At 41.2% G+C, this 13,970-nt stretch overlaps 1 pseudogene; it reads right to left on the bottom strand.

The window, feature by feature from the left end:
- Positions 1-188: 188 nt before the first annotated feature.
- On the bottom strand, positions 189-1,440 carry LOC148920700 (uncharacterized; annotated as a pseudogene).
- Positions 1,441-13,970: the final 12,530 nt, after the last annotated feature.

Genomic DNA, 13,970 nt, shown 5'->3' with positions numbered 1-13,970 from the left:
CCTCAAGTCAGAAACCAAATCAAATACATTTAAATGTAAAGCAATAAGCCTATAATGACACATACCTTACAACTAATTCGATTATGCCTTTCTCCATCGCAATTGCCACACTTTAAAGGGATGCCATACCCAGGAAGCTTATATGGATTAGCAGGTTGTTTAGGTTCATCAACAACTTGTTTTCTTGTCTACTTAGGCCTACCAGGCTGCTTGTGGTATTTCGGAGGGAGTAATGGAGGTAAATTAATCTTCATCCACTGATCTTGGCTAGTCATAGGCATAATCATTGGTTCATAGGTTCTCAAATAAGCCTCTTTCTTGTACACTGCATCACAAAAGTCATCTGGATTCCCATGAAACCAACTTATTACAGCACAAGCATGCAAACATGGTATTCCATTCAAATCCCAAGCATGGCATGAACAAGAGTGGGCATTCAAATCAACAGCAAAGGTGCGGCCACTATGGTCATTACTTCAAACTTATTCTATCCAGTAGCCTTAGGAATGCACCATTGAGCTTTTCCTTTGTTTTTCTCTAATATCTTTCTAATTCTTGGCCCAACTTGTCTATGCCATTTCTCACACAAAACCCTTCTTACCGCCATCAACAACATTATATACAATAGAATTCTTTCTAGCATAGTCAAAATAGGCTTGTCCCTGGCATCCATTATGCTACGGTTGAATGCCTCACATAGATTGTTCATAAGCATGTCATACTTGGAATCACTCTTGAAATATGCCCTACTCCAATGCCTAGGATCTTTCTCTACAAGCCAATCATGTGCAGGTTTAGACAACTGCAACATCTTGCTCATCTCTGCATGAAACCATGGCACTGTTGTGGACCTAGCAATTGCTTCCGTTTGATGTTTCAAGGCAAGACCTTTATGTTCTAAATATAAGTTTCCATATAGATGTTTCAAACAATGTCTATGCTCTGCATGAGGGAATAGAGCATCCACAACATCTATTAACCCTTTTTGTTTGTCAGTCATAAATACATAACCATGGCTATTCGTAATATTCAGATCACCACTCAATAATTCTAAAAACCACAGCCACGTTGAATTGCTCTCAATCTCTACACATGCATAGGCAAGTGGAAACATTCCGTTGTTTGCATCAACTCTCATTGCAGAAAGCACTTGCCCAGGGTGAGGCCCTTTGACATGACACCCATCCAAGCAAACCACATGCCTACAACCATCTAAAAACCCCTCTTGCAGGCTGCAAGACAGATGTAAATTCTTTGAAATCGGGGCCTATCACCTTCTATTTCAGATTTAATGATAACTGTACTTCCTACATTTCTGGTTCTTAACTCATGACAATAATCCCACAATACTTCATATTGTTTACTGTAAGACCCCTCTACAATGTCAACTGCCATGGCTCTTGCTCTGTACACAGTTGCTCTAGATGGTCTCAGAACCATAGTCTTGGTGAACTTGCTCTACAAAAGAAGAAGCAGTCCAATTTGGATTGAGCCTTAACTGCCCAGAATATCTTTTAGCCAACCAGCCAGCAGTAGCATGTATATTTTTAGTTCCCTTACTATAAACTTGTGTAGGATTAAAGGTTTTCACCTGCAGGTAATGCTACCACTAACACTTGAAGCATGGATAATAAAAGGACAGCCCTCTTCACATACTACTCTTATTTTGTTACGGTCATTATTCATAAATATCAACTCCCTTCCACAATTAATGGAGTATATCCTCACAGCTTTTCTAAACAACTCGGCAGTTGCAAACCTTAAACCTATTTTGAAACCTGGGTTTGCCATATCAATTTCAGGTTTGAAATTTTCACCTTTTGGCATCCTATTCTTCTTCCTTCTTAGTTCACCCACTGCATCATCTTCACTTGAACAACTATTTGGGTAGGTAAGTATAGGTGACTCTTCTCCATTGTCTGACTCATCATTTTCCTCTGCATTAGGATCATTGTAAAAAAATACTATGATCCACATAACCTTCAAATCACTTATCATCCTTCTTTAATAAGTCAAGCTCTTCATCACTCTGTGCATAGTCACTGTCTTCAAAGTCTAGATCACTGCTATTAGCATCCCCAGAACAAGAATATTCTTGATCACTGCTATCATTCCCCACTTGGCTCGAAGTTAGGCTCACTACTTTCAAGTACAAAACTATCACCCTGCTATTGCTTTTAGGTACCGTGCTCATACAAGCTAAAAGTGAACTATATTATATTATTTGAATGAGTCTACCAGTTCCAAACTCTTCACCATAAAAACTCACATCATTCCCATTGTCATATCCTAAATCTTTAGCCATTCCAAATAGCTCTAACATGGACATATAGTCAACCTCACAATAATCAAACCAACTGACTTCACCACCCAAATAAGATTATTCACTGTCCTTTCTATTTTTAACTAGTTTACCTCTATTGAAAAACTTAAATGTGACAACCTCATTAGCATCTTTATCTGTGTAAGAGGAAGATTCACTTAACAAATGGACAAATGTAACAATAGACAAAACAAGGACCACACAAGGATAATACAAGGAACACACAAGGACCACATAAGGTGTATTGGGGCCAGTATAGAGTAAAAAGTATATGAAAAAAAAAAAAAAAAACTCCAAAGAACACACCGCATAAGGAACACGCAAGGACTACACAATGTCCACACCAGACCAAAGCACAGAGTCAAAAAGTATACAAAAAAATGCAAAAAAATCCCTAACAGCAGTTCAATGCACATGCCAAAATCAAGAAAATCGAGTGAGAATAGGTCCACTTACATATGGGTTGACAACCTCCAGATTCTCTAAGCACCACCATCTTCGCACTTTGTAGCTTTAAAGTCTAACGCCAAACAATCTCTAGCTTCTCCCAAATTCTCCCAAAATCGAAGGAACCCTCAGATTTTCACAACCCTCTTCTCCAATTTCCCCTTTTCACCGAATTTCCCCCTTTGTTAGAAATTGAGAAACCCTTATTCGAAGAGGGTAAAGGTTAAAATGAAGTGGGGCCCAACGTTCAGTAACGGAACGTCAAAAAACTGACGGGGCAGGTAACGTGAGACGGTTTTTAAAACATTGGGGGGTACTTTGAGACGTTTGCAAACACATGTGGTAATCTGAGATAATTTTGAAAGCACAGGGGGCATTTACATAATTAAGCCCACTATAATTGAAGTCAAAGCAAAATGGCAAATTGCTATCTATTGGCCTTTGGACCATCACAAAGCATTCTTGCCCCCAGTAATAACAAAGTTTACATTTTTAATATCCATCCGAAGCTACAACTTCTGCCACTCTTGCGCCTCAGCCTATGCATGCCATTCTAATTTTTTTTTTTAAAATTAAAACTTAGGCGGCAGTTTAATTAAGGAATTTAGGGTAACTACATAATCTCCTCTCTCCTCTCTCCTCTCTCCTCCCTCCATTTTCTATGTGATTTCGAATAAAATGATGTCTCAAGTTTATGTGTTTAGTGCGTAAGTGAAGTATGAGATTCTTAAAGATGTTTATCGCACTAATTTCCAGTAACAATGTGAGTTTTTATTTTCATTTTTTTGCATATGTAGAATATATATGTTGATTCCATCCCAAATTTTTTTTTGGGACTTTTACACTAAGACCCCTTGTATTTCGATTCCTGGCTCCGCCACTGTCTACACCCTCAACTTTCGTATAAAGGGAATGGATTTTTCCATTTTCAAAGAAAATAGAAAAATGAAGAGCAACACAGTCTTTTGCTACTTTTAGCAAAACTAATGTGGATTGTCATTTATTTCTAATGCGTAATGTACTTATTAACACCGTAAACTCTTGCGGTGGGGACTCTCTAGCGGTTTTCCGACAAATCAAAGAGCAACCCACAGCCCACATGTACCCCACAAAGGGTGAACCCAATCGAGGGTGAGTTATCAACCCTGGTGTTGCTATATAATGTGTACTATAGCCGGAACTGAAAATGTCATCTTCGTGGTGGTGGTGAAGAAGGTTTCAATGGAGATGGAGACAAATAGATTGATGAGCATTAGATCTTGAAATTGTTGTTGTTGAGAGAGCACCTAGATTTGGGAGAGGACGAGACACATGGATTTCTAGAACAATGGGAGCAGTTTGGTTGATTTTCTTCTTTCAACTTTACAGTTATGGATATCCACAGCTCCATGGCAACATCCTCTTTCAGGTCAGGGAGTAATTTTTCTTTCTTTGCTTTTATTTATTTATTTTTGGCCTCAGATTCAAGTTTTTTTTTCTTCCTTTTTGTATGTGGTGTTATATACTTCATCTACTTGTTTTTGCCTTTGTTGAAGAGCATGTCATTTTATTTTCTGCTTGTTTCTTTCCGGTCTCTTTTTCTGAATTTTAGTTTTAGCTACCTTTTTCTTATTTTAATTCTTATCTCCAATAGTTTCCATCTTGTTTAGCATCCTAACGAAATCTTCTTTTGTTTGTGGTGTTGGTTGCAAGCATTTATTTGTTTGTCAATCTTGGAGAACCATAGCGTCCACCTTTCATAGACAATTTTGCAGCGGAGTAGTTACAAGACAGGCTGCGGTCTGATGCTATTGCAATTGGTGTTTGTAGGAGCAAATATTTTCGTCTCCAATCATAGCGCGCCACGTGGAAAAGAAGATTATCTCTTAAATTAATTAATTGAACCAGTTTATCTGGCCAATTAATTAATTGAGATAAATATCTTAATTAATATGATATTATTTTTATTTAATAAGATAATATTATTAATTCAGATATTATCCTAATTAAGAGAAGATAATATCATCAATTCAGATATTATCTTCATAAAAAGAGATAATATCATTTAATTCAGATATTATCTTCATAAAGAGAGATAATATCATTAAATCATATATTATCTAAGTCCGACTCGATTCCTGCGAATTTGGGTAGAGAATAAACTTAGCATATTCTCTATGAAACCTTAGCCCTGAGGCTCCTATAAATAGAAGACCTCATTTATCATTCAAGGTACATCTAAACCTACTCCTAAACCTGAGAAAAATACCCGAAGCTCTCTCTCCCTCTCCACTCTCCATATTTTCTCCACACGGCTCCGCCACCACATACGGTTCCGGCCACCCGGTTCACACTGTACATATAACTCCATACCCTTTGCTTATTGTTTTCCTACAAACACTCAAACTAACTTAGGCATCGGAGGGCCTTTGGCCAACCCCCCCTGGGTGTGGTCTATTTACTCCAGTCTTTTTTACAGGAAAGAGGAGGAGAGAGAAGGAAGATCGAAGGTTGAAGGATCTAGAAGTGAATATTTTCCCGCGAGATTATTTGCACAAACATTTGGTGCTTTCATTGAGAGCACGAGTTATACTCAACGCATGCTCAAGGAATCTGTTCCTCATATTTTCCAATCCACCGAAGCCTTCCAAACAACCATGGTTGGAAGCAAGCACACGAGGAGCAAAACCGTCGCAATGGCTCAATCCGTGAAGGCCCATAGCTACTCCTCCCACAATCCCGCGCGATCAACATGGTGGCTCCACCGCCTCTCGCCACCGTGAACCCGCAGCAAACCCTAGCTGCCGCACCACAACATCCACCCCGTGTGACTGGAACCGTGGACTCACTACCACCGGGGACTTTGGCCCAATCTTGGAGCAACTTCAAGCATTCCCTCCATTGCCTCCACGCTCAACGACGCTCCAGCGTACACGTCCAATGAAACCCTAGCCCGTGTGCAATTGGGCTCCACACATTTCTCTCATCCCGATCCACGAAGTCAAGTAGACCTTAATCTGAGAGTTGACTAGCTAACTCAAAGAATGGACGACCAAAATAATTTGATGAGGCAACTCCTCAACCACATAAGCTTGGCTCAAAACCTTGGCCTTGGACAATAGGGCGAAGAGAGAAGGATGGATGAACGTGTCGATAGGTAGTTCGATGGGAACCAAGCAGGTCGAGCAGGAGTAAACAAACAGGGAGATGTGCAACAACGTCATTAGCTTGCCGACATGTTGCAAGTATCTGCAAGCCACACTCAAAGCAGATGAAGTCTCCCATCTAGATTGAGTTTAAGGACCAATGTGTGCGATAGGCTGGGCCCAAGACCTGACATCCACACTCGCTTAGATCTGCAGGGAAATGTTCATGAAAGGCTAGCCTCCTAGGGATGTCAAACTGACAACCATTGCAATGAGGATCGTGAAGAAAGGTGCTCCGCTGCCCGCTCGCAGAGAAACATTCACGAAAGGCTAGGCCCCAGGGAGGTCAACTTGATAACCCTCACAATGAGAACCGTGAAGAAAGGTGCTCTGCTACCCGCTCTCTAAGAACCACTTCTCGTCGCCAAGTTACAGAAAATCCTCGCAAGTGCAGTCCACCAACACGCTGCCTAGGCAGCATAGCCGAGAAAGTCGGCTCTTGCAAACCAACGAGGAAGTTAGTTAGCCTCGCCCAAATCGTAAAGGTCGTCGACATGACCGACCAACCATGTGTGCGGAAGACGTTGAGAAGTTTGTGAATAACCGGCTTTGAGACTTAAAGGTTGGCGGAAATCTCAAAGATACACTATGTGTTGAGGTAGATCGAGCAAACTCCTCACCTTTCACCGCCGAAATTGAGCAGGTTGCTCACCCGAAACAATTCTCAATGCCCTCTTTCACATGCTTCAAAGGTGATTCTGATCCTGAAAGCCATCCGAAGCATTTCAAGAGCCTTATGATCCTCTACAAAGTAGAAGACGCGCTAATGTGCAAGGTGTTTGCAGTGACTTTACAGGGACCAGCTCAGGACTGGTTCCATACCCTACCATCTCGGTCGATCAGCAGCTTCAAGGAGCTTGCTTATGCCTTCACGAAAGAGTACACTTCTTATCGGATGATCAAGAAGAACCCTGACCATCTATACAACTTGCGTAAGAAGCCTGATGAATCCATTCGAAATTACATTAAGAGATTCAAAGCAGAAAAGGCCAACATCATAGGATACTATGACCTAATCGCATCCTCTGCATTCAAGAAAGGTTTTCCAGCAGAACACGACTTATACCGCGAGCTGACTATCACTCCCACCAGACTCGCCAGAGGTCTTCGCGACCGCGGAATGCTTCGCACTTTAGGATGACGATTGAATCGCCACGAAGAAGTCCACCGAGCAGGAAGATCGGCCGACCAAGCTGGTAGACCAAAGAAGCGACATAGGGCATTTGTGGGAGCAAATATTTTCGTCTCCAGTCACAGCGCGCCACGTGGAAAAGAAGATTATCTCTTAAATTAATTAATTGAACTAGTTTATCTTGCCAATTAATTAATTGGGATAAATATCTTAATTAATATGATATTATCTTTATTTAATAAGATAATATCATTAATTCAGATATTATCCTAATTAAGAGAAGATAATATCATCAATTCAGATATTATCTTCATAAAAAGATATAATATCATTTAATCAGATATTATCTTCATAAAAAGAGATAATATCATTAAATCAGATATTATCTAAGTCCGACTCGATCCCTACGAATTTGGGTAGAGAATAAACTCAGCATATTCTCTACGAAACCCTAGCCCCGAGACTCCTATAAATAGAAGACCTTATTTATCATTAAAGGTACATCTAAACCTACTCCTAAACTCGAGGAAAATACCCGAAGCTCTCTCTCCCTCTCCATTCTCCATATTTTCTCCACACGGCTCCGATCGCCCAGTTCACACCATACATACAACTCCGTACCCTTTGCTTAGCTATTGTTTTCTTACAAACACTCAAACTAACTTAGGCATCGGAGGGTCTTTGGCCAACACCCTTCAGGTGTGGTCTATTTACTCCAGTCTTTTTTACAGGAAACGAGGAAGAGAGAGAAGGAAGATCTAAGGTTGAAGGATCTAGAAGCGAATATTTTCCCGCGAGATTATTTGCACAAACAATGTTCTTTTCAGTTGCTCTTATGACTCATTCCTGGATTGGGCTTTGTTGGGCCACTTTGTGCATCATTTATTCGTTGTCCATTTGCCCAAGTTTTGCATGTTGGTTGTTGTTGATGAGCAAGCTTTACAGTGGTACTCTTTTCTTTTATAAGATTTTCCTCCATTTGGGGGGTTTTTTACGGCAAGATTTCAATGATGCCACTATTGCTCTATCTTTGGACTCCACTGGGATCATTTTTGTCCCTCATATATTGTTTTGGGCAATAGTCTTTTTTTTGTTTTTTGTTGTTGTTGTTGTTTTTTTTTTGTGTGGTTTCCTCATGATTGTTTCAAGCAGCGAATCTTTTTAAGATCACACTCTCGTTCCCAGCTTTAATGTTGGGTTTATGATGTTTTCATCCTCTCCGCTGTATACTCTTATGGTGTTATAATAAAGCATTTTTCTAACAAAAAATAAATAAATTGCCATGTAGGTCAACAAATCACAAGTTGAAGTGTTTAATTTGAAGACACTATTGGAGATGCTCCCTAGTCATCAAACTTCTGCTCATATTTAGGAATGTGAAGTAGGCTATTGCCAATAATAACGATTTGAGTAAGTTGAAGAATGGTAACATTTACTTGTCTACTATTTTCCAAAAGCCTGTCATAGAATGACATTGAAGATTGAGGTACTAATGTAGTTAATATTTTTAAGCATTTTTGTTGTTGTCAAAGTAACTCACTTTATTGAATGTGAAAAAATTTAAACTTCATGAGTTTGAAGCCCAATAACATAGACAGAAGCACAATACATAAGCCCAATAAAGATATACACAATAGCACTTTAAAATGGTCAAGACAAAAATACAAAGCTCCAGTCTAAAATAACACAAAAACATAAAACTCTAGATTTGAAATAAGTTCAGCCACACTAACCATAACACAACAACCCCACCGCCATCACAAGTTCACAACCACTAAATTAGGAGGCAAGAGTAACTAGGTGAACCAAATGTCTATAATCCAAGCAAAGAGTGCACACTCCACTTTAAACGCATCCTCACACCTGAAGTTGCTATCGTGGAAGAATGATGGAAGAGGCACTGATGGAGCCAAAGAGCTTGGTGGTGGAGAATTGGCAGCATGAGGCAGCCTCAGGCAAGGATTGAAATTTAGAAAAACAAGATTGCCTAAGGCTAGTTGGACACTTTATAAGATAAAGCCTTATTAGTTAAAATGCCCCTTGAAATTTTGATCAAATCTCACTTTCCCCTTGAAACTAAAAGTGACCCATATTGCCCCTTTGACCATAGTTTCATGTTTCACTTTACCCCTACCGTCAACTCTATTCCAAACTCCATAAAAATGATGACATGGCAGGGGTAATATGGTCTTTTCATCCCAAATGGCTATTTTCCCCTAATGTGAGATAGGCACGTGGCAATTTTTTTTATCAATTTTTTTTTTCCAGATATTAATTAAACAAATAAAATAACAATAGAAAAATAAAAAAACAATTCCCTTCTTTCCCACCTCCATTGCAACCACCTCCAATTACACTAGCAGCTCACTGTAATTGTTTAAGAAGAGAGATAGAGAGAGAGAGAGAGAGAGAGAGAGAGAGAGAGAGAGAAGTTTGTTGTTGAACTAATCTTGGTGGTGGTTGGTGGGTGGTGAGATGACAATATTGTGCACACTAGTAGCATGAGGATTGGTGGTGCTGGGCAGAGTTTAGGGCCACTACGAGAACACGATCACAATCTCTAGAAAAATCTTATGGAAAATTTTTGGCAACACGAAACCCACATCTTCTACTCTTCCACGTCAAGCACTCTGATGGCCTTACAGTCCTCTCAGTATGGCCAACGAGACCGCCACCTGTATGTCGTCGTTTCATCAATACCTTCCCACCAATTCCCCCAATTTTCAATTTTTGATCTTTTTTGTGCAGGAAAAATGCCTTTAGCTTACCTCAAAGGCATTCATCATGTATTCGTTGTTTTGTCTCTTAATAACCTCCGTCTTTCTACTTTAGTTGCGTGGGTGGTTGTTTAGGTGTGGTGTTAGCTTGATAAGTTGGGATGAGGAGGTTGGATCTGGAGGGGAGAGAGACAAGAGGGGCCCCGTTTCAATGGTGGTTCGAAAGGGATGGATCGATGTATTGGTGGGGCTGTTGGGAAGATGGGAGACTTCTTGGAAGAGGAGGAACTGTTGGTGTAATTTGGGTTGTGAATGGTGGGGGTGGTTGTGATGGGGTTTGAGGTGGAGAATTGATTTTTTTTTCTTTTTTTAATGTTATTTTATTTGTTTAATTAATTTCGATAAAAAAAAGAATTGGATATATAGAGGTGGACTCCATATAGTGCCACGTGTCCATCTCACATTAGGAGAAAATAGCTATCTGGGACGAAAAGACCATATTACCCCTACCATGTCATCATTTTTTATGGAGTTTGGAACAGAGTTGTCGACATGGGGCAAAGTGAAACACGAAATCAAGGTCAAAGGAGCAATATGGGTCACTTTCAGTTTCAAGGGGTAAAGTGAGATTTGACCAAAGTTTGAAGAGGCATTTTAACTAATAAGCTTAAGATAAATGTGCAGGCCTAAGAGGTGACACACGTGTGAATGAATGGGCATTTAAGTCAAGTGATAGCTTCATTCTCATTTAGGGTTTTATTTTGATATTGTGATTGATTCACATGTATATGTAAATATTATCTAGTTGATACTGGTTATCCACAAATGAAAGGATATTTAGCCTCTTATAGGGAGGGGCGAAATAATCTTCTTGATATTCGATGAGGAAATTGATATATTCACATTTTACATATAGAATGCATCTATATTTGCTTTGTTTTCTTATCAAATTGGTTAGTTTAAGGTGTTTAGTGAAGATTTTGTAGGCAACCATCTCTAGCAAGGCTTTAGAACTAAAATTATGATTTTGGAGGCTTAAGGGATCGAAATTGGTGAAATTATCAACTCAACGAAATCTCGAGAACTCATTCTGCCATTTCATCAAACACCTGGAGTGCATCTGTGCAAGTGTCAATTTATACCCACAACTTGTCTCAATGACCAACGCTAGAAAGATAGAGTTAGAGAATTTTACCATCATTTTTGAAACTGAAATCGTATGCAGCTATTGAAGTTGGAGAAGACCCATGCTAGATTGGTTGGGCAAAAGGTGTGCATTGTTTTGGCTTGGAGATAAGACAAATGACAAGTTTTAACGACATTAGAGTCATCACATTTTTGAAAGGGAGCAAAAGAATATACAGAAGAAGAGATTGAAAACAAACTTGGTCATTCAAGGTTTATTTCCTTACTAGCTTATTGGAGCATCTACGTGCCAAGACACTATTGTTAGGGTTGGGGCATTTGTTGAAATAATTGAGCAAGCAGTTGTCGGCTAGGCATTTGCTGATCATGTTTGGAAGAAGCTGCGGTTTTCTATGAAGCATTTGCTGATCATGTTTGGAAGAAGCTGCAGTTTTCTATGAAGCATTTGCTGAGGCATTTGTTAAACTCATGGGCTGAAATTGATAATGGCTAGGTGTTTATACCAAAAAAGAATAGCCTATGAGGACCAGACACGTGGACAAGATTGAGCCTGACCAAGGTGGCCTTTGGCACCCAGCCTACCGATCTGACGATTAGGGCAACTCCCCTCTTTCGTGCACGTGGCATGCCCACAATTGACGTCCACAGTCCCACATCGAAATTCTAAACAACATGCACTCCTCCCAAGGCCTATAAAAGAGGACCACTGTCCCAAAATGGAGGTAATCAGAACTTACGGCATATTGCCTATTGATATGTTAGTTCAAGCTTACTACATTTGTACTTACTTAAGCATCGAAGAGCCTTTGGCCGGTACCACACCGGTGCCTTAGGTCATACCGAGCGTTCGTTATCTTGCAGATCACGCACTCTACCGAGGCCTATAACATTCCGAAGGCCCAATATTACTAAGTTGAGCGGGAAAGAGGCCAAACCATTTTTCAGCAATAGCTTACGCTGCTGTGGAATTGATCTGAATCAACCCACTATCCCTAGAACACATGGGCAATTCACGCCAATGCCGAGTATTTCAACTCAAAGTTCGGGCCTTCAGCTCGGCAGAAGGAACCAGCATTGAAGAGTTATCTTGGGCAAGAATCTCACGCCCTTAGAAGAACTGACGAATCCTCGGCTTGGCACGAATGGAAAGATTGACCATGGCAATCGGTAGGGAAACTCAAAGAAAGGAAAAGGAAAATATGGTCCCAATGACCACCGAGCGCCCTTGCTGAATCCCGACCTCTCTCAGGAAGTCTTCACTCACTGAATACCATTTACGAGGCTGTCCGGATGAACAAGCACGAGATAATACCAATGCCAATCACCAAAGCCCAATTGGCGTGACAATCGGATATCGAAAATTCTCGTACCACCAAAGACAACACCATAATATGGAGGATTGCATAAGCTTGAGGAAAATAGTCGAACGATTGATCCAGGAGGAAAACTGACTAGTACATTGCCGATTTTGCAAGCGCCGATCCCGAACACGAATCGATGATAAATATGATCGCACCATCAGCGAAGGGCCCACCCTTGTGGGTACGAGTAAACGCTCGTGAAGCAATATGTACAGACCGCTCACTACCCTCAAGTCTTCGGCATAGAAGTCAACCGGCACCACACAGTTTCGAAGGTAGGTTGGGAGCCCATCATATTTTGTGAAGAGGAAGAAGAAGGGGTCCTTTACCCTCCTGATGACTCGATGATCATTCGAGCTGAAATTGCCGACTACGATGTAGGGCGGGTGCTGATCGACAACGGAAGTTCGGTAAATGTAATTTTTGCCGATGCTTTCAGAGGCATGGGAATAGCAGATAGCTAGATCAATCGGCATATAACACCCTTGCTTAGTTTCTCCGAGGACCTGGTCTAGCTACCGGCAAAGTCGCCTACGCCTTCGGCGTTGCTCCTCGAAAAACAATGACCTATGACCAATTTCTCATCGTCGACTGTCCAACGGATATAACGTCATATTTGGACGAACGACACTCATCGGATTTAAAGCCCACTTGTCCCCCCATATGTTGCGATGAAGTTCCGACTTGCAATGGCACTAGTGCTGTCCGAGGAGACCAACTCTGCACGGATGTGCTACGCAACACTGAAATCGGTAGCCTCTAAACCTCTCAGGGAGACCATGTCTGTCTAAGGGGCACCGAACGGTAACGGACCTATTGACGACCTAAGGGATGAAAACCCGACGCCACAAACACACCGTCAAGAGCTGGAAACGATGTTGCTAAGCTTAAGAGCAACCTGATCGGTGCGTCAAAATTGGCACCACACTCACCCTACCTCTTCGAGCGCAACGCCGAGTTCTTACGGCATCATTCGAGGTGTTCGCCTGGTCTTATGATGACATGCGACATCTCCCGAGGTCATCACCATCGCCAAGATCTCCCCACCTATAAACCTCGTGAGGTAGAAGCGCCGATCGATAATGCCGAACGGTACGAGGCCATGCGAGCCGAAGTTGATAAGCTCTAAGCCATCGGCTTTATTAGGAGGCTATGTACCCTGTATGGCTGGCAAACTCCGTGATGGTTCAAGGCAAAAGGTGGGTGGCGAATGTGCCTAAATAAGGCATGTCCGAAAGATAGCTTCTCGTTGCCCCTAATCGACCCTTGTGGACGCCATCGCATGTCACGAGTTGCTCACCTTCATGGATGCTTATTCGGGTACAATCAGATATTCATGCTCCCTGCCGATAGAGAGCATACGACATTTATCACACGTGGATCAGATCACATAATGTGATGCCGCTCGCCTTAAGAATGCAGGGCAACATATCAAAGGCTCGTCAGTACCAAATCTTGCCAAACATATCGGTAGCATCATGGAAGTATACGTCGACGATATGTTGGTAAAAAGTAGGAGGGGCACCTAGACAACTTAGCCTCATGTTCGGCATCAAAGACTACCGAATGAGACTAAACCAACGGCGCGCCTTCGTGTATCTTCGTAAGTTTCGATTCATGATCACCAAAGAAGGATAGAGAAGAATCCCAAAAAGGGGA

Source organism: Prunus mume, linkage group LG1 (assembly GCF_029339155.1).
Source record: "Prunus mume cultivar Tortuosa linkage group LG1, ASM2933915v1, whole genome shotgun sequence".
Taxonomy (NCBI): Eukaryota; Viridiplantae; Streptophyta; class Magnoliopsida; order Rosales; family Rosaceae; genus Prunus; species Prunus mume.
The sequence above is the reverse complement of the archived record's forward strand: the minus strand, read 5'-3'. Positions and strand labels throughout refer to the sequence as shown.